This window comes from Phaenicophaeus curvirostris, chromosome 5 (genome assembly GCF_032191515.1).
Source record: "Phaenicophaeus curvirostris isolate KB17595 chromosome 5, BPBGC_Pcur_1.0, whole genome shotgun sequence".
Lineage (NCBI taxonomy): Eukaryota > Metazoa > Chordata > Aves > Cuculiformes > Cuculidae > Phaenicophaeus > Phaenicophaeus curvirostris.
In genome coordinates, this window is record NC_091396.1 from 27,521,968 (window position 1) to 27,549,160 (window position 27,193).

General features: G+C 40.5%; 1 long non-coding RNA gene across 1 annotated transcript in view; it reads left to right on the forward strand.

Moving 5' to 3' along the window:
• Window positions 1-25,763, forward strand: part of LOC138721246 (uncharacterized) — a 63,693-nt gene extending 37,930 nt beyond the window's left edge. The window contains exon 6 of the long non-coding RNA XR_011337524.1: window positions 24,968-25,763. This is a non-coding gene — a long non-coding RNA (uncharacterized lncRNA). The remainder of the gene's footprint in view (window positions 1-24,967) is intronic.
• Window positions 25,764-27,193: the final 1,430 nt, after the last annotated feature.

The following is a 27,193-nucleotide window of genomic DNA, read 5'->3' on the forward strand; positions in this document are numbered from 1 at the left end:
ATTATGATGCACCCCAGAAAGACCAATAGCCTGAGGTTAGGATAATTTCTTGTGGGAGACCCTAATTATTGGGCTAACAGATATTCTAATGTGAAAATGGTTCCCAATTTTCTGACGTTTCCACTTTGATCTCATGCTACAATGAACTTAAATGTGACAGTGTCAAAATTGTACCCAGAGATGCATTTTTCCTTTCTGTGTGATCCTCAATAGACTACTTATGAAGAATTCATTTTTAAGGGAACAAGCTTTTTCAAGTGTGATAAACGTAGTTTGCGATTTGGTTCATTCAGACTTCTTTTATGGTTACTGTATGTTGTTCCAGCAAATTGTACTGAATCAGTAACTGGAAAATGTTCCCACAGTATCCTTACTGCAAACTCTAAGCTGTACTTCTCTGATGCCTTTTTGGCTTGCCAGCTTTGTTTCCAGTGGAAGACGAACAGGAAGGAGTGAGCATAAGAGTCCCACTGGGGTTGTGCTCTCTTGACTTCACTGCACAAGATTTTACTAAGAAGTTGCATGTATTAAAAAAACCCTGTCATGAGCTATTGTTCTGCAGGCTTATCCAAGAAGCAAGTTTCACTATGAGAAACTACTTGTTCTTGGATCCTTGTTTTGTATTTGGCTATTAGTTGAGTGGTGAGACTGTCGAGGCAAACAGATAGTGAAGACCAGGAAAATGGTAACCTAGTAAGCTTTCCCCATGAAGAAAACTTGGATGTTCTGCTTTGGGAAGATGCAGGTAAGAACATCTACGAAATAATCTTCAGATTAGTCTTGATCTTTTCCCCAGGGAATCTGTTCTTAGATTTTAATGGACATGGAATCATAGCCTCTATTTATTAAAGCCAAAGGATCACAAGTGAGTGGGGTGCTGTAAGTAACTATAATAATTGAATGCTTCTTTGATAATGAGCTGTCCTTTTAATCTAGCTGCAAAATAATAACACACTTGGCTTGACAGATATTTGTGAATGAAGAGCTCAATTCAAAATCAGCCTTTGCCATTAATATGCTGAAGTGCACCCTGACATAGCCGTTCCTTGATGTGTGTGCAGGCATGCTCGTGTTAAGACTCTGTGTCTCTTAAAGCTTAATCTTTCTGGTGACAGATGTGATTGCCCTCTTACATTTTATTAGAGTAAAACTTCCACACTATTTTACTACATCCATATTTCACACCTTCCATAGCTCAAGCTGTGTGTGCCTTCAAGTTTTTATCACTGCTTTATTCTTCTAAGAGATAATTATTGACTACGTTGGCAGACTAACTCCTTACTGAATAACATAGTTGATGCCTCTGTTATTTGTTTTTGCCTGTTCTCTCATTCTCTCCTATAGACTTCCATACTGAATGAACCCCAAGGAGTTTTGGGACCCCTGGTGATGCTATTTGTAAAAAAGCTTGAAAATGAGACATGTTTATGAATTGTCCTGGATGGAAACTGGAAGTTGTGCTTAGGATGAACTAGTGTGTTTTCCTTTAATGCCTATCAGAGAGTCCTATACTTATATTTTGAAAATGTACTGGTTTGGTCCACTCATAGTTTCACCTGCTGACCATCGATGTGTTCGGCAGCCATCATCCCAGCAATACCAAGTCTTGTCCCTGTCTCTCTCTTCCAGTATTGTCTGATAGGCTTATTCAGTGGCAAAGGCATAAGCATTGTTCCCTCCTGCATTTGCAGTTCACCTGTTAGCACTCAAAATTTGAGAAGCTCTAATTTCTAAGTGCTCTAGTGTGGAAAGTGTTTTGTGAAAGTTGAACCATGTTGCACATCATGTACTATACATCTCTAAGTTCCTTAGCAAATGTTAGTGTTCATAACCTCCTTGTAGGAGTGGCAATGAGTGCATATACAAGGATTGCTTCACTGAATCATAGAATGGTTTGGGTTGGAAGGGACCTTAAACATCATCTAATTCCAAACCCCCCTGCCATGGGCAGGAACACCTTCCACTAGATCAGGTTGCTCATCCAGCCTGGCCTTGAACACCTCCAGGGGTGGCACATCCATTACTTCTCTGGGTAACCTGTTCCAGAGCCTCACCACCCTCACAGTAAAAAATTTCTTCCTAACATCTATTTAAATCTTTCAGCTTAAAACTGTTAACCCTTGTCCTGTCCCTGCATTCCCTGATAAAGAATCCCTCCCCATCTTTCCTGTAGCCCCCCGTTTAAGTCCTAGAAGGCTGCTATAAGGTCTCCCTGGAGATTTCTCTTCCCTAAGCTAAAAAAGGCCACCCCTCTCAGCCTGTCCTTGTGTGGGAAATGCTCCAGCCCTCTGATCATATTTGTGGCCCTTCTCTGGGCTTGCTGTAATAAATCCATGTCCTTCCTGTGCTGAGGGTGCCAGAACTGAACACATTATTCCAGGTGAGGTCTCACAAGAGTTGTGCTAATGCTGAGATACGGAGGGCTCTCTTAGTCATGTACTACAGCACACAGAAATGCCACAGTATTTTAGCCTGGGGAACAGAGAAAAGTGCTGCATTTAGATGAAACTGTACGAAAGATTTTTGCAAGTTACCTATATTGGATTGTTTCCAGACCAGTGGGATTAACAACCTTCTTTTTACAAAAAGTGTCATAAGATCTTTAATGATCAAGCAAGGTCAGGACCTGGTTTTATGTCTTATCTGAAAGATCAGGAACTTATAACTACTGATCTGTCATTGTCTGATCTGACTATCTATTCTAGAAGCTGCTTTATTTTAGGAGAGATTTGTGTACCCAGGACTCTAAATGCCATCAAAACTTTCAGTTCTTGCCATATTCCTTGCCTGAGGAGGTTTCTTGCTAGTTTTTGTTCTGATATATTTTTTGATTTGCTTCTCTCTTTTCACGGCAGGCCAAAGCAAGACCACAAAGAATATTTTCCAGTTTGTCTGTCAGTTGCTGCTATGCATATAACTACTCACTGATCTAGGCCTGAAAATCAGTCAGTTTCTGGGTTATTCATCAGGGCATTTCTGGGTGAGCTCATCTTTCTGTCTATGTGGCCACCTCTCTGAAAGGCCACTTACTGCAAAACTGCAGCCCTAGCAAACTGCATAAATACAACAGGTCTGTATGCCATGCCAGTCCAGCTTCAAGCATTGCACAGTTAACTGTTTTTTGTCTGGGCAAATTTACACATATTACAAAGCCTCTGGGCATCTTATAAGTAAAACTTCTGGTTCCCTAGCTGTATTCTGAAGAGTCATGTGCTAGGGAATTAGAGGAGCTCTCCCTCCCAACTGTTCTTAGCATATTATTATAACTTAGAAATTGTTTTTCTTTATAGAGCTATCGCCAGATACGGACCTGGCTTACAACTTTATTGTTTATATGGTGTGGCCATCTGATTTCCATTCTCTCTGTCACAGTTAAGCCCCCCTAGCTTGATTGACAGCTAAATGCAAGCAGTTGTGTCTCAAATCCTACTATACCCCCCTGCCTCAGGGAAAAGGGAAATGAAAGAAAGAGATTTATGGGTTGGAAACTAAAACTACAACAGCTTTAAGGAAACAATAATAATAATGAAAATGCTATTAATAAGAAAGTAGTGACATATACACAAATATACGAAATTCCCCCCACCCCTGATGACTATACACCACTGATACACATAGCAGACATGTGGAAAGGTCCCAGCCTGGACTTGAATACAAATAGGAGCTGGATTCAAGAACTCACAGATCCAGGATCAGGGGCAAAAAGACAGATGAGGTCTGTATTGGATGCCAGCCATTGAAGAAGAGAGCTTAACCCTTGTGATCCTTCCATTTTATACAGAATACAACATATATGGAATGGAATATTCTGTTGGTCAGTTTTGGGTCATCTGTCCTGTCTGCCTCCCCCTGCAGATGTGACCCTTTTTTGCCCCTTTTGTTTGTGGCATTCCACCAACTTGAAGATGACCTTCATCTCCATAGGGATAGATGTAAGCAATGGCCTTTCTGCATACCTAGGCCCCATTACTTTTGTGATAAGTTATAAATTTCAAGTATTATCACGTGTAGGGACAGACACCAGTCTATCTGAAAATGTGCAGTTGACTTTTGGGAAATGAAGTTACTTAGGTGAAGCTCAGCTGAAAAGTTAGAAAATCAATTCTTCTTTCAAACCAGAACACGCTCTCATGTATGTTCATAATCCTAGCAGCTCAGGAGAAAGCCATCCCCATGTTCCGGAAAAAAAGCTGGCAGGGGAGAAAGCCAGCTTGGTTGAACAGAGAGATCTTGAGTGATATCAAGAAGAAGAGAAATGTTTATGGGCTCTGGAAGAGGGGACAGGCCTCTTGGGTGGACTACAGGAGGGAAGTCAGACTATGTAGGGAAAAAATCAGAAGGGCCAAGGCTCAACTAGAAATCAGATTGGCCAAGTCTGTGAAAGATAACAAAAAAACTTTCTATAAATATATAAATAATAAAAGGAGGACTAGGGAGACCATACAGTCCCTATTGGACACAGAGGGAACAACAGTGACAGGGGATGAGGAAAAGGCTGAGGTACTTAATGCCTTCTTTGCCTCAGTCTTTAGTTGTAAGGAAAGTTGTTCCGTCTGTGTACTAACCCAGGAGCTAGAGGAGCATAATGAGGCTCCCGTGATCCAAGAGGAGGTGGTCAGAGCCTTGCTGGCCTGACTAGACACCCACAAGTCTATGGGGCCGGATGGGATTCATCCAAGGGTACTGAAAGAGATGGTAGATGTGCTGGCCAAACCCCTTTCCATCATCTTCCAACAGTCCTGGAAGACTGGGGAAGCCCCACTGGACTGGAGGCTGGCTGATGTTGTGCCCATCTACAAGAAGGGTTGCAGGGAGGACCCAGGAAACTACAGGCCTGTCAGTCTGACCTCAGTGCCAGGAAAAGTCACGGAACAGGTGATCTTGAGTGCTATCATGAAGCACATGCAAGAGAACCAGGTGATCAGGCCCAGTCAACACAGGTTCACAAAAGGCAGGTCTTGCCAAACTAACCTGATCACCTTCTATGACAAAGTGACTCGGCTGCTGGATGAGGGAAAGGCTGTGGATGTGGTCTTCCTGGACTTCAGTAAAGCCTCTGACACAGTTTCTCACAGCATTCTGCTTGAGAAACTGTCAGCCTCTGGCCTGGACAGGTGCACACTCTCCTGGGTGGAAAACTGGTTGGATGTCTGGGCCCAGAGAGTGGTGGGAAATGGTGTGAAATCCAGCTGGAGGCCAGGGACAAGTGGGGTTCCCCAGGGCTCAGTGCTGGGTCCAGCCCTGTTCAATGTCTTTATCAATGACCTGGATAAAGGCATCGAGTGCACCCTTAGCAAGTTTGCGGATGACACTAAGCTGGGTGGGAGTGTCGATCTGCTGGAGGGTTGGGAGGCTCTGCAGAGGGATCTGAACAGGCTGGACCGCTGGGCAGAGTCCAATGTCATGAGGTTTAACAAAGCCAAATGCCGGGTCCTGCACTTGGGGCACAACAACCCTATGCAGTGCTACAGACTAGGAGAAGTCTGTCTAGAAAGCTGCCTGGAGGAGAGGGACTTGGGGGTGTTGGTTGACAGCCGACTGAACATGAGCCAGCAGTGTGCCCAGGTGGCCAAGAAGGCCAATGGCATCTTGGCTTGTATCAGAAACGGCGTGGCCAGCAGGTCCAGGGAGGTTATTCTCCCTCTGTACTCGGCACTGGTGAGACCGCTCCTCGAATCCTGTGTTCAGTTCTGGGCCCTCACCACAAGAAGGATGTTGAGGCTCTGGAGCAAGTCCAGAGAAGAGCAACGAAGCTGGTGAGGGGCTGGAGAACAGGCCTTATGAGGCATGGCTGAGAGAGCTGGGGTTGTTTAGCCTGGAGAAGAGGAGGCTGAGGGGAGACCTCATTGCTCTCTACAACTACCTGAAAGGAGGTTGTAGAGAGGAGGGTGCTGGCCTCTTCTCCCAAGTGACAGGGGACAGGACAAGAGGGAATGGCCTCAAGCTCCGCCAGGGGAGGTTTAGGCTGGACATTAGGAAAAAATTCTTCACAGGAAGGGTCATTGGGCACTGGAACAGGCTGCCCAGGGAGGTGGTTGAGTCACCTTCCCTGGAGGTGTTTAAGGCACAGGTGGATGAGGTGCTAAGGAGCATGGTTTAGTGTTTGATAGGAATGGTTGGACTTGATGATCTGGTGGGTCTCTTCCAACCTGGTTATTCTATGATTCTATTCTATATGTGGTCATATGATTTCCATGTTGGCAACAAAAGCACCCTTGCTGAAGTGTGGTTTGATTGCACAAAGTTGTATATTCATGTGATACCTGTCAAGGGCCTTGTTTGGCTCACAGCAAGGAAGTGTGTCTCTGCAGAAAGATCTCCCTGACTGAGCTAGATGTTATCTGAGGTGGGAGAAAATGGACAAAGGAAAATGTTCTTCTATTTCAGGGTGCCCAAAGAATGAGCTGTGCCAAGTCCTTCCATCTATGTATTATGAAATACTGTTTAGCCCAAAGAGGACACTGCTACACATCGTCTGTGCCTTTAGCAGCTTCATTTCAGCATTAGCAGGGGAGTTGAAATTGAAATCAGAAGATCTTAATTTCAGAAAGAGATAAATTTCTTCAGAGACAAGAGGCTTTTCTCTCTCAAGTCACCAATATATACCCTTGATTTGATTTGGAAGCTATTTAGGATGCTCTAGTCATTTGGTTGACTGGCAATCTGAGTAACCTCATCCCTGATGTGCCCATGAACAGCAAACTGTGAGCTGGTCACACCATACTGTTTGACTCATGGACTCTGAAGGTCAAACGCAACAGCCTTGTTTGAGCAACTTTGTAGGCACCAGCTGTGAAATGGGATGCATGAGCTCATAGTGAAATGTAGGAGCAAATCAGTCCTTTCCAAAGAGGTGGGTGGAGAAGGAAGCCAAGTGTAAAAAAAGAAAATATCACTGACGGTATTGTACAGTCAGAGTTTCTGAATAATCTGGGGAAGGAAAGTTGGCAAGACCTGCTTGTCTAAAGAGAGCTTCTTGTCCCAGAGCTCTGAGCTGCCACAGCAAACTTGAAGGGCTTGCTTCGTGCTTTTGTTGCCTGTGCACTCCACTGTTTACAATATAACAGACTATTTCAGTTGGCAGGGACCTGCAAGGATCATCTAGTCCAACTGCCTACTTGAGGGCTGACCAAAAGTTAAAGCTTGATAAGGGCATTGTCCAAATGCCTCTTAAATGGTGACAGGTTTGGGGGATCGACCACCTTGCTAGGAAGCCAGTTCTAGTGTGTGACCACCCTCTTGGCAGAGAAATGTTTCCTCATGTCCACTCTAAACCTCCCCTGGTGCAGCTTTGAACCATACCCCACCTCCCCATTTTCTTTCCTGTTTGATGGCAAAATAGAGCACCGGCTACTAAGGTAGGTGCCTAAGGTAGGTCTTACTAGAAGTAAGTGACAGAGTAATTTCTGTGCAAGACTTCCCTTCTTTTCCTCTTCTGTTACTATGACTAAGTCCCCCTCATCGCTTTGTGGAGCTTCAGCCCTCACAGCTTTTGCACTTGCCAGGTTAGGCCGGGAAGCATAAGGTTTTCTGATGCCGCCTCACCTCAACAAACACTCACCTTTTAAAATGTATTGTTTATCCAATGAAATTCAAACTTTAGTCCCTGACTTGCACAGAGCTTGGCTGCAGGGACTGCTCTTGCTAAGCCTTTAGGATTCTGATGAGGTACCTCTGCCACCATGACCGACTCTCAAATGACTGTTGCTGCAAGTGTGTGATGCGCAGACCAACACAAATATGTTTTTAGATTGGTTCCTTCAGGAATGAGGTCTGGGGAATCCCACTGCCTTTCGGACCTTCTCTAATAACATTTGAACCCACAGGTCAATTTGAAAACAATGTAACAGAATAGAAAGTAAATCTATCAAGTCCCCTTGTGTATCATGGGAACTGGTGGCTGAGTAGAAGAGAAGTGGGCATCTGTTAGTGCCTCTGCTGAAAGAAGAACTTGGCTTTTTCTGCCCATGTCTGCTCAGTCTGGCAGGAGCCAGCTGGCCAGTTAACAAACTCCTACTGGCAGGCCGTTCAGCAGTAATGTGGGTCTAGCCTGGCCATGGAGCATCCTGCCCCTCTGGGGTGCTGCCCTGTAAGATGGGGAAAGGCACAGGAGCCTGAAACAAACAGGTTTAGGAGATGTGGATGAGAATACAAAATGAGATAATGCATAGGAAATTGAGCTTCCTCCATGTTATTGTTTATGGAATAAGAATTTTTTATTTCCATTGCAGTAACTGCTGTATCTGTGGCACATAGATATGTCTAATAGTGCTAATTCATTGGCTGGCAGAAATGTGGAAAGAAAGAATCCCAGAGGCTTGGGATTCCTTTAAAACATTTTGTACGCAGCATATGTAAGGAAATAGTAAGTGGTAGCAATGAAGCCGAGGAGCAGTGTCCTACACAGAGATGAGTATTGCTGAAGGGCTGGTTCTCTTCGAAGCCTTAACTAAAGGAAAGGGGCTGAAAGCTCAGTTTTTCAGGACAGCATCACACCATTACAGTGGATTAGATTTTTGCAATCCTTTCACCCACCAGGAGTCTTCCCTTCTTAGTTCCATTAAATTCTGTTAGGATGATTCCTTCTCCTGGTGGAATAATATAAAGTCTTCCAATACAGGCAGAAGAGGCATTTTGCTGCTTCGGAGGCTATCTGTACAATGTTCGGACTAAAATGAGTACACTCTGCCTGTGTTCTAAGCTGAACGAATTATGTCTCAGTTAGGGAGCTTTGAGCCTGAATCTGTGGTTCCCCACTGAGTAGCCTACGCTTCCTACCCTGCTGAGTCTCAGCAGTATAAAATGAGAACCAGCTGAGTGCTACTATACCACTTCAATATTTTACATTGTGTAATTGTGCCACTATTAATTTGCTATGAGGAATCAAAAATCCAACTTTCCTGTACTGCCAACCAAGATGGGAATTAAAAGGCAGAATTAGGGTAAATAATTCAAGCTCAGTGCTATGCTAATACAGTTATGAGATTTTTGGGTTGTCTCAGGCTACAGGTAAAAGTGAACTCAACATATGCCAGCTGTACTCAATGGAGGTATCTCCTGGGTGAGCTCTTTCCAAATGCCACCTGAGCTAAGGGCAACCCTGGCCAATGTCACATGGTTGTCCTTTTCCTTTCACTTGAAAGGAACCCTGAGCTTATGCAGTGCTTCATAGCCATGGTTTTCCTGTAAAACATGAAGTTTACAAATAAATGGCAAGAGGCAATCACTGAGTCAGTTCTGCCACAGGAATTTTAACACCTTCTGATCTTTCTGACCTGTACTTTCAGTGTGTTTCACCTCTACAACATGAATGGGATTTGTTTTGTTTCCTTTTCATTTATATGGCTCACTGTAGTTCCTTTAATTAGAGAGAGGTGCCTGGGGACTCTTGTCTGAATCAGTACCCCTGCTGAAGTGTGGTGAATGCATGTGGTACTATGGAGAAGGCTTGGAATAGGCAGCTTTTGTTCTGAAGAGCTTGTGTTCTAGGCAAAATAAATGAGGAAAGGAACAGAAGAGAGTAGGCATTTGATAAACTGAAACCTGAGTTCAACTGTGTGGGATCTTATGAATAATAATGAATCAACTAGGAAAAAAATTATGCCATTTTCATAATGCCTTTGTTAGCCAGCTTGTCTGAATTTGCCAATGTGTTTTGACTAGATTTGTTGTTTGAAAGCCCTTAGTTTGCAGATAACTGGCAGCGATGAGATCAAGCGCTCGCTCCTCAGCAATCCCCTGTCAGATAGCTCTGTTGCCCCATAAAAATAAAGTCCTTTTCCCCATTGTTTCTGTGTGTGCTCTCAATGCTGGAGTGGGAGTGCAGGACCCAGGGAAAAGTTCATTGCTACGACCTCTGTGTAGCCTGCCCTGTGACAATTCCTCTGGCTCAGAATAACAGGCCTTCAGCGGTACCAGCTCCCGTGGGCCTCCTCCTTATCCAGCCTGGTCCTCTTGCACTAGGCTACCACTCCTGCAGGGACAGGACAGAGGTCGCTACCTTACACTGCAAAGCAGTGGCATGGTTTGTGGTCATAGAGCTCCCTTTGCTTAGGTTGTCTGACCCAGCACACGAGTGTTTCCTGCGCCTCCTGTAAGTTGGATGTAGTCAGTAAGGTGCTGCCAGTCTTTCTGCCCATGCACCTCACCTTTTGCTGCTTGCAGGAATTTAACCCTTTCAAACCCTGCTGCCATGTGCCGAGAGGCACCCCTTGCAAGTAACTTCATCCTGACCCTCAGGGGAAGAAAGGGAAGTGAGAAACAAAAATGTACGAATAGTGAAAGGATTCTGCTCTGTCACAGGCATCTCCTCATGTACTCTCTCCTCATGATCTCTGCACCTTGGAGTAATGAACTTGACAGGTCACTGCACAGTAGTAGCACCTTCCTGATAACCTCCTTCAACTTACTGGGGTAATGAGTTGCTTCTAGAAAGGGACACCACTTTATTAACGTCTGACACAGGAATATCGGTCGTGTTTCTGTCCCGCAATTCTCAATGACTGATCTACCGATTCCTCTGGTGTCTTGTTACAGTAAGAATAGGACTCTGTCCCATAAAATTGAATTATATTATTACTTATTCCATAGAAATATCAATATAGATTTTTTCAGTCCTGCCACTTTTTTCAAGAATGAGGGAAAAAAATAATATGGGAGATGGATATTTATTCTTTTATATTTCTCTTGAGGTTGATTATGTTGGCTTAAACCCAGCGTTCAATGAAAATAGAACTCTTTTGTTCTTCTCTTTTATAGAACATTGAAAAGGGGTACTTATTTAATCTAAATTTAGTTCAATAAACTCCATTTAATCATCTAGACACCCAAGACACCACCTGAGAAAATGACTCATCTCACCTTTCCCAAAAAATAACCCCCTAATAAGAGACACTGTCTCTCTATTTACAAGAGAGAGCCTTGGCGAGAAATTTAAAATTCACGCCTAACCTTGCAATGGTTACAATTAGACTACCTAGATCTCAATCTGGAAGGAAAAGTTAAGACCTGTGTCGTGTATCTTAGGAAAGCACACTCAGGGTTATTAGCCCATTTCTACCTCTTCTACAACTGATGCAGGTCATCACCCTGTCTGTGACACTGTATGTCTATACATGTATATACTCAAATGGGAAAAAGGTAATGAAGAGGTTTCATACTCTTTGAAATATACTATCTTTTCCTGTCACTAAATAAAAATAAACACTGTGCAAAATGATGGAAAGCACTTGCCTTTCTGCATGTCCCGCTTGGTAGCATCCATAGGTAACGGCTCATTTGCCTGAGGTGAAGATGCAGTTTTTATTGGTTGGGTTGATGAGGGTCCTCAGTCCCGTAATACTCTCCTAAACATACCCCAAGAGGAAAAAAGACAACCAAGTTCACTACAGAGGCAGCAGAGCTGTTTAGGTAAGAGTGACTGATTTCACATTCACCAGATTCATAGCAGACCACCTTTATAGTTTTTTCCTCTTCAAGATCTGCAGCAGACTTAGGGACCCGGAAGAACACTTTCAACAATTCTTTATAATTAAATACCATAATTAGTTTCATTTTGGTCATGGGGGCTTGAGGGCGGTGGTCTTTTCTTTATCCAGACTGCAACTTCTTCTGAACAGAAAAATAATTCCTTAGTAGTAGATATCTCCATGCACAATGGAATTGCAGTTTCAAAATGGGTTAATAAGCTGGTGTTTCTTGATTTAAAGTGATTTAAATACATTTTAAGTACTCATTTTCTAAATAGTCCTTCTTTTACACCCAAAAAGAAATCTGGTTGCACATGTCTTCAGGGATCGCTTGTCACCAAACCTCTGCCCAAAGTGACTCTTGTTTCATGTCTGCCAGCAAAGCAGACTGTTAGTACTTAACTAGGCAGATAACAGGCAGGGAATCGGATAAAAAAGTATTAAAGCAGTTGGAACTGCCTGTTGTTCACAAGATCTTGAATCAGAGCCCAAGGAGCATGAGTAGCCAGGAAAGGTATTATGAGAACAGTCTGGTGTTGAAATTGCTGTTAGAGTGGTACAAATAACAAGTTGGCATTGAGCCTGCTCATGCACTGGCCATTCAAGGGGTGGGTGATACTACTAACCCTTTTTGCAGTACCCAAGAAGAGGCTAAAAGGAGCTGGACCGGACAGGTTGGGTCAGGAAGGAATATGTGCATGTTTTGTTACCAAGGGGATGCCTTGGAAGGTGCAGTACCTATTGACTCTGACCATCCGAGCACCATGCTCCATCTCCTTCTCCTGCTTGGTGATTGACACCAATTCATGAGTTGGTAAGCTGATAAGTTTTTATGTAACCAGGTGTAATAGGTTAAGGTATAATACTGTATTTGAACAATAAAGCATATTTGATTTTACCTTGACTTAGTGGTCCTGTCTTTGCACACTGGTATCTATAAACGAACCTAATATGCCATGGCATTGACTGGGAAGAATTTAGCAGTGCTAAGCACATGATTACCCATAAATAGCATCAACTTGTTCCTGTTTCTGGGGCAAGTCATACTGACTTGCTCTCACTCCTGTTCCCACCCAATTTCTGACATCTGTATTGGTTCCCTTCTGGGGACTCTTACCCTCTTCCAAGTTCCTCTGTGTATCTGGACTTCTGGTAGACAAGAGCTCCTCTTAGAAAGGACTGAGGAAAAACCCAACTTATATAGGCGGCTTTCCCATAAAGAATTTAGCTGCCTTCCACACAATTTCTGTACTTCAGTAGCCTGCATCCAGTGATCGAGCATGACAGATTTAAACAAAATGAGGAACTAGAAACACATCTGCACACTCAGCACTGTCATCTGATGTTCTTACAAGGAGGGTCTCACCCCTAGAACACATTGTGCTTTGTCGACAGATATTGTTTCTGTGGCCTCACCAACCTCTTCCCCCTGCCAGACACACTGCTTTTTGTTTCTCTTCAGTGAGTAACTGCCTACTAACCATTTTCACTATGAGAGAAATTTAAGCTAGCAAATACCCAAGAAATGCAGGGAGTTAGGAAGATCTGTAACACGGCAGCTAAAAAAATGTGAATAGCAACCCCATTCAAATACCAATACAATTCCTCGCTTTGCCTTCAGCTAGCTGGGATAACAGATCATACCTGGTTGATTTGCCATGGTACATTTCTGGATCTGAATATAGATGGTGTAAGTAAGCAGAGGAAATAAGCACTGGAAAGACATTTTTACGTATTTCCTTACTCTACTGAGCAAAGCAAACTGTTGAGGAAATCTTTGCACTCACTGTTAGTAGGTAGCAAAAGAAACCATTTGTATAATGAGGTTTGCTATGATGGAAGGTGCAGCAGATCATAAGACTGCCTGAGCATTGTGTTTCCCAGAAACAGGAGATGGTGCTGTGCTTTTGCTGCAGGAGAAAACAGTTTTCAGCTGTTGTAAATAGAACAATAAAAATGGACTACATGCATTAAGACATGATGTACTGCTGTGAACACGTTACTACTATTCTGTGGGGCCATGTACTGATATTTTAGAACACTGAAAGTTACCTTAAAGTTATCTGAAGCTCTAGATAACTCTAAAGGACAAAGCACTGTTGGCACCTTGGTGGTTTAGAACTTCTTTTAAATGACTGAATATTTAGAAATCATTCTTGGGACGCTGTGTGGAAAACTACTTTTTTTGGTGAGGTAGTCTAGGAACTGAGTTCACATCTGGGGATAACTTGTCTTAATAATAAGAAGGAAAATCCATGGAAGAACTTGCTTTCAGTGTACATTTCCAAGCCAAGAGACACAGGTGACCCTGATAGGGGCCATAGGGAATGCTACAAAAGCTATAATGTAAATATTGTTAAATGAAATATTGTGTCCAAGGGATAGCTAAACTTCCTTTAGGGGCATATGGCTTCTCACTAAAGACAGAATTACAAAGAAATTACTGGGTTGTTGGCCTGATGTGCGCTCTCAAAGTTTATGAATTTGTGTTTCCGGTGTTTTAATGAATTCACTACTGAGACAGAAGCACCTCGATCTACAGAACAACCTGTATCCAAATGCTATCCAAGTTCATACTTAGAAATCTGATGGAGTCCCAGACATATTTTGGAAACTGTTATCTGACAAGTCAAAGAGAGCAAGGTTTGTCTGAACCATGTTTGAACTGCTGCTCTAGTACAGCATTTGTATTGCCTACATCTGCCTTGACTTGCATTAGCATTGCTAAAATACTTAATGGAAAGCACATATTATGCCACATTTTTTGAAGAAAAAATCTGTCGACACATAAGAAAAAATGGACAGGCTGAGAAACAATTTAAATAAAAAGCATGACTGTGAGCAGAAATAAATTTTGAAAAAAAATACTCAGCATGCCAAAGTGACAGTTAATACCAGGTTAAACTAGAAGTTATTTAAAAGAAAGCTAGTGGAAGGAAAACTACTGCAGGTCTTGGAATGTCAAGGCTGACACAGAAATGAGCTAGTACTGGGGATTCCTCAGGAAGAAGCTACCTTATAACTGGGAGACTAATGCATTTCTTCCTTGTGCCATGTACATTCAGGTTTACTGCTGCAGGTATGTACAAAAGGTTTCCAAATATTAAAAGACTGCATTGTCCATCAGCACTTTGCAGGTAAAGGAAAAATGATTAATACAGCCTGCTGCAGGAAAGGCATAGGCATGAAGTTACAGAACCACTGAAAAAGAAGTAGCACAAAAGGTCCTGTATGCAATCAGGTGTAAAACATTGTAATTTTTTCTTCTTAATATGCTATCCCTAGTGGAGTCTAGTCCTGATCATTCACAAAGAGCAGAGACACAGGCTGTCAATCTCCCTCCTTCCCTGCTGATCAATCAAAAGAAATGAAAACAAAGAGTGCAGGTCTAACCAAAGACTTCTGAAGACAGTATGCATTGTAGCTTTCTTGATAGAGATAATATCAATCTTTTAGTGGATGAGATTTTAGTGAAGAGCTTCACAGGAAGTTTTTTTGCACAGAGCAAAATGGGGGATTTAAGTTTGGTGAAAGTGTGGATATTTCTGTGTGGAACTGTGCAATGTTGGCACTTTATCAACTATCTGAAGTGATTTTGGCTATCCTGAAGGCAGATAATTTTAATTAAAATGTTATATTTCATTATAATATATGGTGTGTTGAACCCTTAAACAAACCTGTCTGTTTCCCTACTGACCTATCATGTTCTTATTGACATATTCTTACAGTTTTGCCCCAGGAGGTGCTAGTTTTCATTATGATCCCATAAGACAGGCACTCAGACTCTGTGAAGGATCTCCTAAATTGCCATTTATTTGAGCTAACACTATAAAGAAGGAGAGTATTGTACTGATAATTTTACATCCCTTCAAGACAATCAGGGAGTAGCACACTGTTCAGGTCCCATCGGTGGAAAGGTTATCCAGCATTTCGGTCTTCTGAGCTCTTCCATGATTTTCTTGAAAGAAAACAACTCCATTCATCATTTCTACTGTCAAACAAAAAGTTCATTTGAAAACTTGTTGCTGCACCTTTGGATAAAGGCAAGGACATGCAGGTAGTGTAGTCACTGTTACCAAGCAGGAGCTGCCTACAAGCCTCTCTGTTACCGTTACCTGGCTGAGTTTCCCGGTGTCCCAGGTCAACGCTATCCTGAAAACCAAGCTCTAAGTGCAACATAACACAACACAGGCTTGCCCCACATGGCTTAACTGTGAAATGGTGAACGATGGTCTTCTGGTTCTGATCATACCACTTAGGGTAATTTAGAGAACTAATAATCACATCCTTCCATCCCTCTTTAATGCATCTCATCCTTTTCTTTCATTTTTAGGGATTTAGCTATCTTTGGGAACACACTCATTTCTTTCTCCTTTGTTAAACATGCCTTTAGAACAATTGCAGCAGGCAGGCTCTGAAGAATTAATTCCAGGTTTTATAATATTATGTAGTGCGAGTCTGGACAAAATGTTCTGAATTTTAGTCAGCCTAGGAAAGCTTCCAGTACGGCTAAATTCTAAAAAGTTAGCAGATTTGGCTTAACACTGAACATTAGTAATTAGTCTTAGTCAAGGGTGTGATATGGCCCTAAGACAAACTGGCAACCAATACTATTTCAGAAAATGTATAGAAATGTATAGATTTTTTTTTTCTGATAACCTTTTTAGGATTGCTTCAACTTGTCTATATCATGTTAGAATGTGTTAAACTGCAATGATTCTTTTCAGTTTTTTCTACCTCAGGCTTAATTATACCTAATGAAATGGAAATGATGCTGAAGTAAAATATGAAAACGTATCACTTACAGTTCAGTTAAGATTTGGGGTCAAAACAGTAACTGTGCTAGAAACCAAGTGGCCCAGAAAAGGTGATTAGTTCATTTTTGCGCTAATGGAATGCCCAAACACTGCCAGAGGTTAATCATAAAGTCTAGGCCTATGACAAGTTTTACTGTTCCCAATGTACATTACTGATTAGAATAGCTGCTCTTCTTCCCATCAAAAATTATGCATGCTATGAAACTGCCCATTTGTAATAAAAGGAGAATGTAAAATGTTCAGACATCCCAGTCTCTTGCCTTCCTGTTTACTCCCTACTTTTTTTACCAGTTATTTTTCTTTAAATCTGACTTCTTTAACCTTGCAAGGACGAGTAAATCCTTTGTTCTTCTTTGACAGCATCTACACATTCCTGTTTCTGCCTTTCAAACTTTACATGTTTGATATTTGTTTTTATCTGCCTGACCCTCTGTCTCAATGAAAACTAAGCTGTTCCTCTTCTTTTCCACTGGCCTTTGATGTCTTCTTCCTTACCAGATAGCAAAGATTTTACTATGCCCTTTCCCTGCCCAGATGCACTATATGAGCCCTTCATATTGTTCTGATAATTCTGTCTTTTCATCTTCTTACTCTTTCTGCAGTAAATTTTTCTTCCTTCAGTCCTTCAAATCTTTCCAAGGCGAAGTGGGTAGACTTTGAGGAATTGTTGTTCAGGCTTATACTAATCTCCATTTGCTATCAGCATCCTGTTTACATAAATCCTGTATTCTATTGCATCTATCACATGGTGAGTTGCTGTTGTTCCTAAGGAATTGAATCTGATTTCATATGAAAGTTGACAGGATGAGGCAAGTAGTTATGCAACTAAAAAAGGACATTTCTGAAACGGAGATTCACTTAGTTTTGGGTGGGTTTTTGCCTTCACAGATTTTAAAAGAAAAGGTGAAGATGTAACAAAACCACAAAACTGATCCTATGGTCCAGCCTCTAAACACTAGATTCAGAGCCATGCTGCCACTGGGACCTCTTTCTCCACTCTTATTAATAGCTTCTGGGGCATATTATTTATTAAGCTTCTGTAGACCCTAACTGTGTGTTTAATCTTCAGCTGCATCTTATTGTTTCAGATGTGCAGGAATGACTTGTTTGCCCACAAACTAGGCACACCTTTCTATCCTATTGCTGTTTCGTGTTACAGCAGTACATATAAAATACATGGTCAATACATATGTAGTGTTTTCTATTTCATTTAGGTAATTTGCTTTCTTCAAATGTGGGTATAAACTAGAATTATGGGTATAAACAGGAGAGGGGCAGATTTAGACTAGACATAAGGAAGAATTTCTTCACCATGAGAGTGGTGAGACACTGGCCCAGGTCGCTCAGGGAGGTGGTGGCTGCCCCATCCCTGGAGATGTTCAAGGCCAGGTTGGATGGGGCCTTGGGCAACCTGATCTACTGGAAGGTGTACCTGACCATGGCAGGGGGGTTGGAGCTAGATGATCTTTAAGGTCCCTTCCAACCAGAACTATTCTATGATTCTATGATTCAAAGTTAAATTGATAGTGTTTGTCTTTCTTATTTGACAAAATCTTCCTCAGTGAGTAGATTCCAAGAAATGCAAACACTAAAGTGTTTCTGTCTCCATCAAGAATTGTCTAGAAGCTTGTCTACAAGCTTCAAATTACCAAACATGCATTCTGTAATAACTCCTGGTGGGAATTTGGACTTGCAGTAGCTCTTGGCTCATACTGGAACAATTATTTGCTCATGCCTATTTAAAAAAATTTAAGCATAGACGAGCCAGTGTAGTAGCTCAGCCAGAAGCATCAGAGGTAAAAGGGGTGGAATAAACAGCGTGCTGATGGTTACTTGTCTTTCACATGGAGGGTATTTTAGCCCTACTTTCAACTACTTTGCTTTAAATGATAGACACTGCCTGCAGCACTGCTTACAGAAATGCTCTCTTTGGAAGTTAAATGCTGTTAGCAATGATGGAAAATTTTAGTTGAAATAAAATGTCATTAGAAACAGAAAAAAGAAAAGCAGTTTAAAGGAAACATACTTTCTACTTCTGTGGAAATGCAATAGTTCGACAGGTTTCTACAGAGTAGCAAGTATTTAAATTCAAAGACAACAATCCTCTGAGTCCAATCTGTCTATGAGATATTTTCAATATAAATACTTGATGCAAATGATACCCCCCAAATGGCTTCTGGTCACTCTGAAATGTGGGAAATTTTCTTTCTAAACCTCAGTTTGAGGAGGAGTTTAACCTAAAGTTTATGAGCTAAACATCAAACATGAGAAATTATTGCTAGTTGGAACATCAGAACTGTCAGTGCTTCAGGAAAAGGTAAAAAAGACTCTGCTTTAACAAGTTGAATTATCCAGCCAGAAAATGGCCATCCTGGGTCTATCCATCCAGAGCCACAAGAATTATTGAGGGACTGGAGCATCTCTCATATGAGGAAGGGAGCTGGGATTGCTTAACCTGGAGAAGAGAAGGCTCAAGAAACATCTTACGAAAATGTATAAATATCTGATGGGATGGTGTAAAAAAAGTGGGCACAGATTCTTCATAGTAGTGCCCCCCTAGAAACAATGAGCACAAACCATAAGACAGGAAAAGAAAATACTTTTTTTTACTGCGGTTGAACATTGGAACAGGTTGCCTAGAGAAGCTGTGCAGTCACCATCCTTGGAGATATTCATCACTCAGCTGCACACAGTCTTGGGCAACGTGCTGCAGCTCAGTTTGCTTAAGCAGGGGGATTGGACTAGACAATACCTGGAGGTATCATTTGACCTCAGTTATTCTGTAGCTCTGTGAAAAGTAATCCTTACTGATCTTTAATGCAAGCAACAGAAGTCCAGAAACTTGAACAAACATTTTGTTGATAGAGTGGAAATAAGCATAATCAGTAATGAGTAATCAGTTCTTCGAGCAACACCTCTGGTACATGAAGAGGTTTTATGGCTTTATGCCTAGAAGATACATTCTTGAACTGTGTTCTCTTTTTGCACATATCTGTTCCCCCAACGTCTTCAATTGAAAAAAATTCCTCACAACCCTTTAAATGGCATCCACTTGCTTCCATTGTCTGTCAGCTTCGTGTATTCCAAAAGATCTGCTAAATAACTGTTTCTTAGGCAAACACTGAGATCTCAACTTCCTTCCTCCTCCCTGATCCTAAATGTTGTAGTGTGAATGGTTCTTGATCCTTCAGGTCCTTTCTAACAGCTTGCATTCTGAGCCTAGAATGTGCCTGTATTATATATACTCCCATGTACCTTAGCCAGTGAATCTAACCAGAGGCTGTTGTGTAGACTTTGACAGGGGAAGCACCACACATTTGTCACTGGCATCACAAAAGATCTCTCTGTTTTCCTTGAGTGCTGTGCGTCCAAGTGACAGCCTTCTGCACACCATTAGCAGAGATCTCAGCTTTTGGAAGAGTATTGTCAATGCAAAAGAATAACCTTACTGGGCATTTCTGTCAGTTTTGCTGCATTTCTAGCTTGATAGCTTTCTGCCAAGAGATTTTCAGCCTTCTTAGGAGCATGCAGCTGCTAGACAGATAATGAAATTCTATGATGTCCTTGAAATCTTGTCACTGTACTTTCCCATCTCCCTGAACTCTTCCAATTCAGCAAATGTAGACCCAAGGGACAATGATTTGTCACTGAGGCCCTCAAGCTGTCTGTGCTGTGTGTATGTTTATGTCACTTGCCAATGGAGCAGGTTATGATATGTGCAGCATCCAGGGACTTTGTCATTTTCTCAGGAGGTGAACGCTGAGAATCGTGTAACTTTCTCCGTTGACCTATCAACTTGCACTCCAGCTGAAGTCTTTGTCTTTTCATGCCTAGCTTTGTTCCAGTCCTCATAAAAGTTAGGCTACTTGAGTTTTTACAAAATGGAAGTTTTAGCATTAAGATGGAGGGCTTTGCAGAATTGAGCTTATAACAGTCTTGCAAAATATGACTGCAGAAGCTGTTTTTCAATATGAAATATCTGAACAAGAAATTTAGAGAAAAGGAACGTTATCTCCTGGTACCTTTCTGGTATAGTACAAGACATGCTTAGGAATGTAAGAACTTATAAAAAACAGATTGGGTAAGAAATCTAATACGTAAAAAGCAGCCTAGTAACCACTTTGTAATAGGTTGTAAATTTGGGGGGAGGGTGGTCTTGCTCTGAAAGAAACAGCAAATAAACGTCTTTGGTTTTCAATAGAGTTTGAGCACTTTCCTTCTTGTCAGAAGGAGGCACTCCAGCAACTGGAATAAATAATGCTGCTTCACAAGATGCGTGCCTCAGTTTACCTCTTTGACTCATGAGCGTTTCTCACAAGAGCAGTTCTGCTTGCTCAGGTTGGACTCGATGATCCGGTGGGTCTCTTCCAGCCCGGTTGTTCTATGATTCTATGATTCTCAGCCTGTCCCATATGATTGTTGTGGCTAATACTGTGCTGTGACGAACATTGCAGCAAATGAATACTTGTGAAAACCACAATGCAGCAAGTTTATCTTGATCAAAATTAGGATTAAGAAGAATTTAATTTCAAAACCTCATAACTACAATTAGGCTTTGAATATTTAAAACAAACTTAAGAGAATAGAAATAAAAGGAGAATGAACTTGGTACTAATAAAGGTGGGAAGCATAGTGAAAGCTTGCAATAGGAAAGAAAGTTGTACTTTTTTTGAGAGGTCCATGACACAAACTCAGGGATTCACTAGAAGAATGTGTCCAATAGGAAGCATTCCTGAATTGCATTCTGAAAATGCACACGCTTTTTTTTTTTTGACATATTTCAGCAATATATTAAGTTGGTCTAACACAGTACACCAGTAAAAGAAACATATTGAGGAAGATAATTTTTATGTAGCTTCATTCATCCAGATTTGGCAGAAGATTCAGAATTTTTCTTTAGTAAAGAGCACATGCTTCTCATTACAACATAAGACAACTTGTGCCTCAAAAGTGAAATAAACAGTAGTAAACTTCTGGTAAAGTAAAACTGAAACAAGCAACTCTCTTTTCTTGTTGCTATTTAACTTCAGGCAGTGATGATACAGAAATGAAGAAAGTCTGTTGTATTAGAATTCAATAGTATCTGACAGTCTGCTGAGCACTATATTGTATTCAGTGTTTTAAAAATTAATTCTTAGGGGTGAAAAATTTATGTCAGTTTTCATGCTTCATATCAGAAAAGCAACAAAACTGTTCCCCAAATTTAGTTTTGTATATTCATTTCAATTAATATATGATGCTTTCTACTCTTGAGTTACCCAACTATTGTTAGAAATATGCAAAATGCTTGCAATATCAGTGGAGGAATAAGAAATAGGATGCAAAGGTAGAAAGACTAGATTCTGGTGAATAGATTTAAGAAAAGGAAAATATTTTCTTTGGCATTCACATAAGCAGGTGCCATTATGATCTGAAAGCAGCTGTATGGGTCAGTAAAACTACTAAAATTGTAGAAGCTTTTAACTTTGTGTTAGTGACTTCAACCTCTGTCAGGTGAAAGGTAAGATAAATCTTTACGTATCACTTTTGTGGTTTCATGGTGGTTTACAATAGAAATGCTTTTTGTACCATAAGATTGATTACATTGTTAGGCGTATAATTGCAAAAATATTGACATGCACTTTTTTTTCTGTGTATTGACAAATAAAGCAGAACATATTGGCCTTCCAAACACCTCTATATGCTCCTTGCTTGCAGACACTGTTAAAAAAACCTTCACCTTCTACAAGCACAGATGTAAGACAGCTCCTTTTTCAAATTAATTTTGATTGAAAATGCTATCTGTCTTTGTGTTCTATCCTATGCAACTTCTCTTTCTTCCCTACTCTTGAGAACCACAGAGCCTTAAATGCCATTTTTACTCTATGTGCAATATTAAATTTATCCATTTACAGTCAGATATTAGCATGAAACAGATATCTTCTCAGCAGAGACCAAGCACCAAAAGGGGAAAAAGCTAACATTTCTTTCTGTCACAGCTGCAGCATTGCCCATTTTGGTTTGACACTCGGTTTGTCAGGGAGCAGCAGGAACAGGCAAGCCAGGAGGCAAGGCAAGCCAGAAACCCAGAGTGACAGGAAGGGAGGCAGACCACATGCCCACCACGCCAAAGGAAGAAGAGCAGACCAAGTCAGATGGTCAATTAATAATCCAGTGATCTCTAGCCTATCGTGTCAAGGCAGGACACTACAACACGAGGCACAGCATACCTGCAGCACTGCTCAGACGTGGACCAAAGCCAAGGCCAGAGTGTAAAGTCAGCTCCCAGGCCAACGGGTGGAGTTCACATAGTCAAGAACCTCAGATATGTCTAATCAGGGCTGTTAAGAGTCTTTATATAGTCAGAGCCCTGAGACAGCCATACATCAGTCCTGTCTGCATTGTGGTTTCTGTGGAGGTCTGAAGGGAGTGTGTTCTAGCCCAATTCCTAATCCAGAAAATCAAGGAACTGTGAGCCTGAAGTCTCTCATGATTCACATCTTTTCAACAGCTAAGCCTCAATCACCAATTTTGAGATATCCCTGTAAAACCTTTTCTTTCTGTTGGATGTTTTTGCTGCACTGAACTTCACAAATGAGGAAGCTAAGAAATGAATGCCATGTTTGAAAGATGGAAATAGTTAAGCATTTTTTTCCCTGCCATTGCCTGTTTTTCACATACAGTTCTTTCTCGTCTAGGTTACAGCCTACCACAGAAACACAAAATAGCACAGAGAAAAAGCTGATCTCTGTAAGCATGCACTCCAGTTCTGAGATGTGAGAAAGAGATGGCTAGTTGCCTATATGTTGTCAGATTCTCTGGAGTTTTTAAAAGCTCTGCAAAGAGCATATGGGTGCATATACAGCATCCACTCTCCAGCAACTACTTGTTGAAGAAGTATTTGTTGTGGAATGAAAAAATCACACTTATGACTCTCTTTATCTGTTTAGTCTTAACTTATGATTTAAATGAAGTGAGCCATTGGAAAAGAAATGTGATTACTGTGCAATGACCTGTGTTGATTTTTCCTGTTAAGATTTTAATAATGAAGGACTCTTCTTTGCTAAAACATTGCAGCTCTTTGAAAACTTCACTTGAAGCATGCTGTGTGTCCCTTGGTAATGATGGTGGAATTTGCTGCAGAATTTGCCAGAACTGTGCTTTGTTGCTCTTAGGAATAGTGGTGTGAACATCAGCTGCCTTAGAAGTAGCTGCTCTTCAGTAGTGCTAAATGAGATATGCTGTGGCATAGTAATTAGTTTCAAAAATTTGATCCTTTTAAAATTGATTAATTCCTTGTTGACTACACTTTAGGGAAAGATATAGGATTCATTCACTTTTATCTTCTACTGATATTATTTACATTACTGAGCTCACATCCTATCATATTCTGCCAGTTTTACTAACCCTTCCATATGAACTATATGTTGAGTAGGAAATGTGAGGTATTAGGTTTGTTACTTTAGTTCGGGATCTAACACTAGCTTTGATATAATAATGAAATAGTATAATGGACCTTGAAAGACTTCATGTGGGTATTATCATGACATCACTGTGTTATCAGAAACTGTGTAGACACTTAGAAGTATGAGTATATCTTTGTAAGAAACTATATGCAGCAACTATCCTAATGTCTGAAAGTGATGACTAGCATTTTGCTAGCAAAGGAGGTAAACAAGATTGTGAGAAACAGTTGGACTAAGCATTAAAACTGTCAAGAGAGACTGACTGGCAGGGAAGGCACACCAGTTTCTTGAGTGCAACAAGAAATGTCATGTTTGTAAGCCACTGACTTTGTTTCAGGTATTGGTGGTTCAAAGGGGAATTGGCTTTTGACAGCTTTCTTTCATCTGAGCACATGATGACTTGGAGTGTAGCAAGGCAAAGGCTTCTTTCTAAGTGACCATTCAGAATGCTAGCTGAAAAATCTGAAATGCCTTTGTGTAAGCAATGAAAGAATCATCCAGACCAGCAATTCCTTGGCTCTGCCTTTGAATGGAGTTATATATGGATGACAGAATCTGAAGTGCTCTTTTTTAGCTACAGTAGGCAGGTGAGCATTCCTGGCAAGAATTTCCTAAAGAACTAAGCACAATACAAGGAAGGATGTAGAATGGACTGCACAAACAATACATCCCTGTTTGTTTCTTAAATGTTTATAGAAACCTCAGTTAAGAGCATGCACACTCACAAAGTTTATGATCTGAATTAGTGATATCAAATGCTTGGGTTCATAGTCTGGATATTGTGCACTTGGAAGTGTTTAAATAGCTCACATGGCATATTCAGGATGTATCTGTTCAGCAAAAAAGAGGTTTTTAGCTCTGGTCACTGAAAGGGTAACATCTTGGATGTAAAGCATTGTGAAGTGGCACAGTGTTCTCTTTCCAAACCTGAAAACTGGCTCCAAAGTGACTGAAAGCTGCAAATCTCTTGTTCCTTATTTTGGTGAATGTGATATACCTCTGTATTTTACATACATATATCTTTCTGACTCTTCACTATTAATTTTTAAAAATTTATGTTAAAATAACCTTATAGTTTCAAAGTTAAGTCTTCAAATGTTTGGCAACTTGACAGTTCAATTTCTGTATGAAAGCTTGATTTTGCATGAGTGCGTATACATTATGATAAAGATGTCGTAATGTATGCTGTCAGGTATAGATTTCAGTGACATGTTCATGTGATTTATTTTCCCCACAGAGCCCTTGTCTCGTGCAGGTGACGGAAAATACGGGAGACAAAAAGCAGAAAAAAATGAGAGGCAGATAACAGGACAGAGGCCTGATGGTAGAAGGAGGAACACAGAAAGGAATATGCAGATTGAAAAGACATAGAGAAATAGAGCTGATCTTAAAGGTAACTTGTTTTCCTACTGAATAATGCTGAATAGCAATATGTTAAAAACTGCTGGAAGGTTCTATTAGTATAGGAAAGCTAGTTTAATTATTACATCTCCTGGGTTCTGGGTGAGATAGAAGAACAAAGAAATTTACTGCTGTGAATTGGAAATTCCCTAATTAATATCAGGTAGAACAAAAATTACCCTCTGGATTAAATCCCTACTCTGAGAAAGACAGAAATTCAGAGAGATCATTATCAAGCACTAGTTAACTATGTACCTCTGCCGAGCTTTAGCAACCAACCTCTAGAGTTATAAAGGCCTATTATCCTATCTACAAGGAGACAGACTAGAATCCCTCTGCCCACCATTGTTCTTATTTAGAATGAGTTTATAAATACTTTGTCATTTGAAATTCTTGGAGAGCACAGAAGTAGAAATGTGGAACACTCAGATCTTTTTATCCAAGGCAGATATCTACTTTAAAAAGGACCCCATGCTAGTGATATAGTTTCAGAAGCATATTCTCCATTGCAAGTTCACCTGAGAATATTCTATTTTTAATGCTGCTGTTCTTGAAGGTTTGTTGCATTTGTTTTTAGCAGTTATGACTGTACAGTAACCCCTAGATGATTAGTCTTGTACAGTAAGCATCTGCGCACACCATGGTAATAATGATTCTTACTGATTATTACTGGATTTCATAGGCTACAGAAACCTTTGCTATTAAGGAAATTATTCTTAGTAAAAATCCCAGGCAAAATGTTGGGGAGTGTTCTAACAGAGAAATAACTGGCTATATTTTTTGTCGTATAATCAGAAAACTTGCAGTGATGGAAATGACAACATCAGTGATCGACATTCTCCATGAGAAGACCAAAGAATCAGGTAGAATGTTGTTTCTCATAGTGAATAAATTGGTAGGTAAAATCTTACCTCTTAGTTATCTTCTTTATGGTACTAACAAGAACAAATAACTATACTAGTAATACCTTCTTAAAGTACACAGCCTCAAGTCTCTAAATTTTCCAAAGCAAATGGAATTAGACATTGTGAACATTCCTAAAGCTGAAGTTTACTTGAAAGTTTACTTGCAGCAAAAGCAGTCATTTTAATTGTGATTTTTTTAAAATTATAAATCTGTTTACAAAAGTATTTGTTGGCATATAGGCCTTAAAAATTCCACCTTGCTTTTCAGTATATTTCAATTAAGTGTTGTTTTATTTTGTGTAAAAGATACTGTCCATAATGCGTTGTCAGGAGCACCAGTCATGCTGTTAGTAGTCACTAGCAACTTTAGTCACAGAATATCTTGGAAATTCCTATAATACTTTCATGGAAGGAAAATAATATTCATTGAAAATGAGTGAATTTTCTTAGACTAAATAGAACTGACCTGACTATTTTTACTTACACAAACCAGAACTAAACCCTTGAAACTTGTACAAACTTGGAGAATTCTGGTAAACATATTTTAAGTTTCATTTCTGTGGTTAGTTCTGTAATTCCAGAAAATGGAAGAACTGATTGTACCAAAATGCCAAAGCAAGGCAAGATCTTATGGTGTTTCTGTCTAGACTGTGAGCAGAGAAGACCAACGATATTGTGGACTTGTCTTCTGGAGGCTAATGCTGCCTTGCTCCTTTTAAAGTCAAGGTTCTGATGCTTTCTGTATGACAATATTTCACAATCCTGTAAATTTCACTGTTAATAATTTTTCTTGATAGCCACCTAAATTTTCTTTCTGAATCTTTTCTGTTAATCCCAGTTCTTCTCTCTTACCTTTGTTTAACCCTAAGCAATCTCTTGGTTATTTTGTTTTTACTTGCATCCAATACTTGAAAGAAGGAAAAGGATGGAAATGGAAATGCAAAAAATTGAAGGAAAATAGAGACGAAAAGAGATAAGCAACGTGTATTTCTTTTGGCTAGTTTGTTTAGGCTGTGTGAAAAAAGAATACTAGAATTTACAGAACTTCAGCAGAATATGGAAGAAAATAAACTAGGAATTAAACATAAGTTGGAAACCACATGAAGGAATTTGCCGAGCTTCAGATTGTTTTAGAATATTATTTTCTGTGCTATATT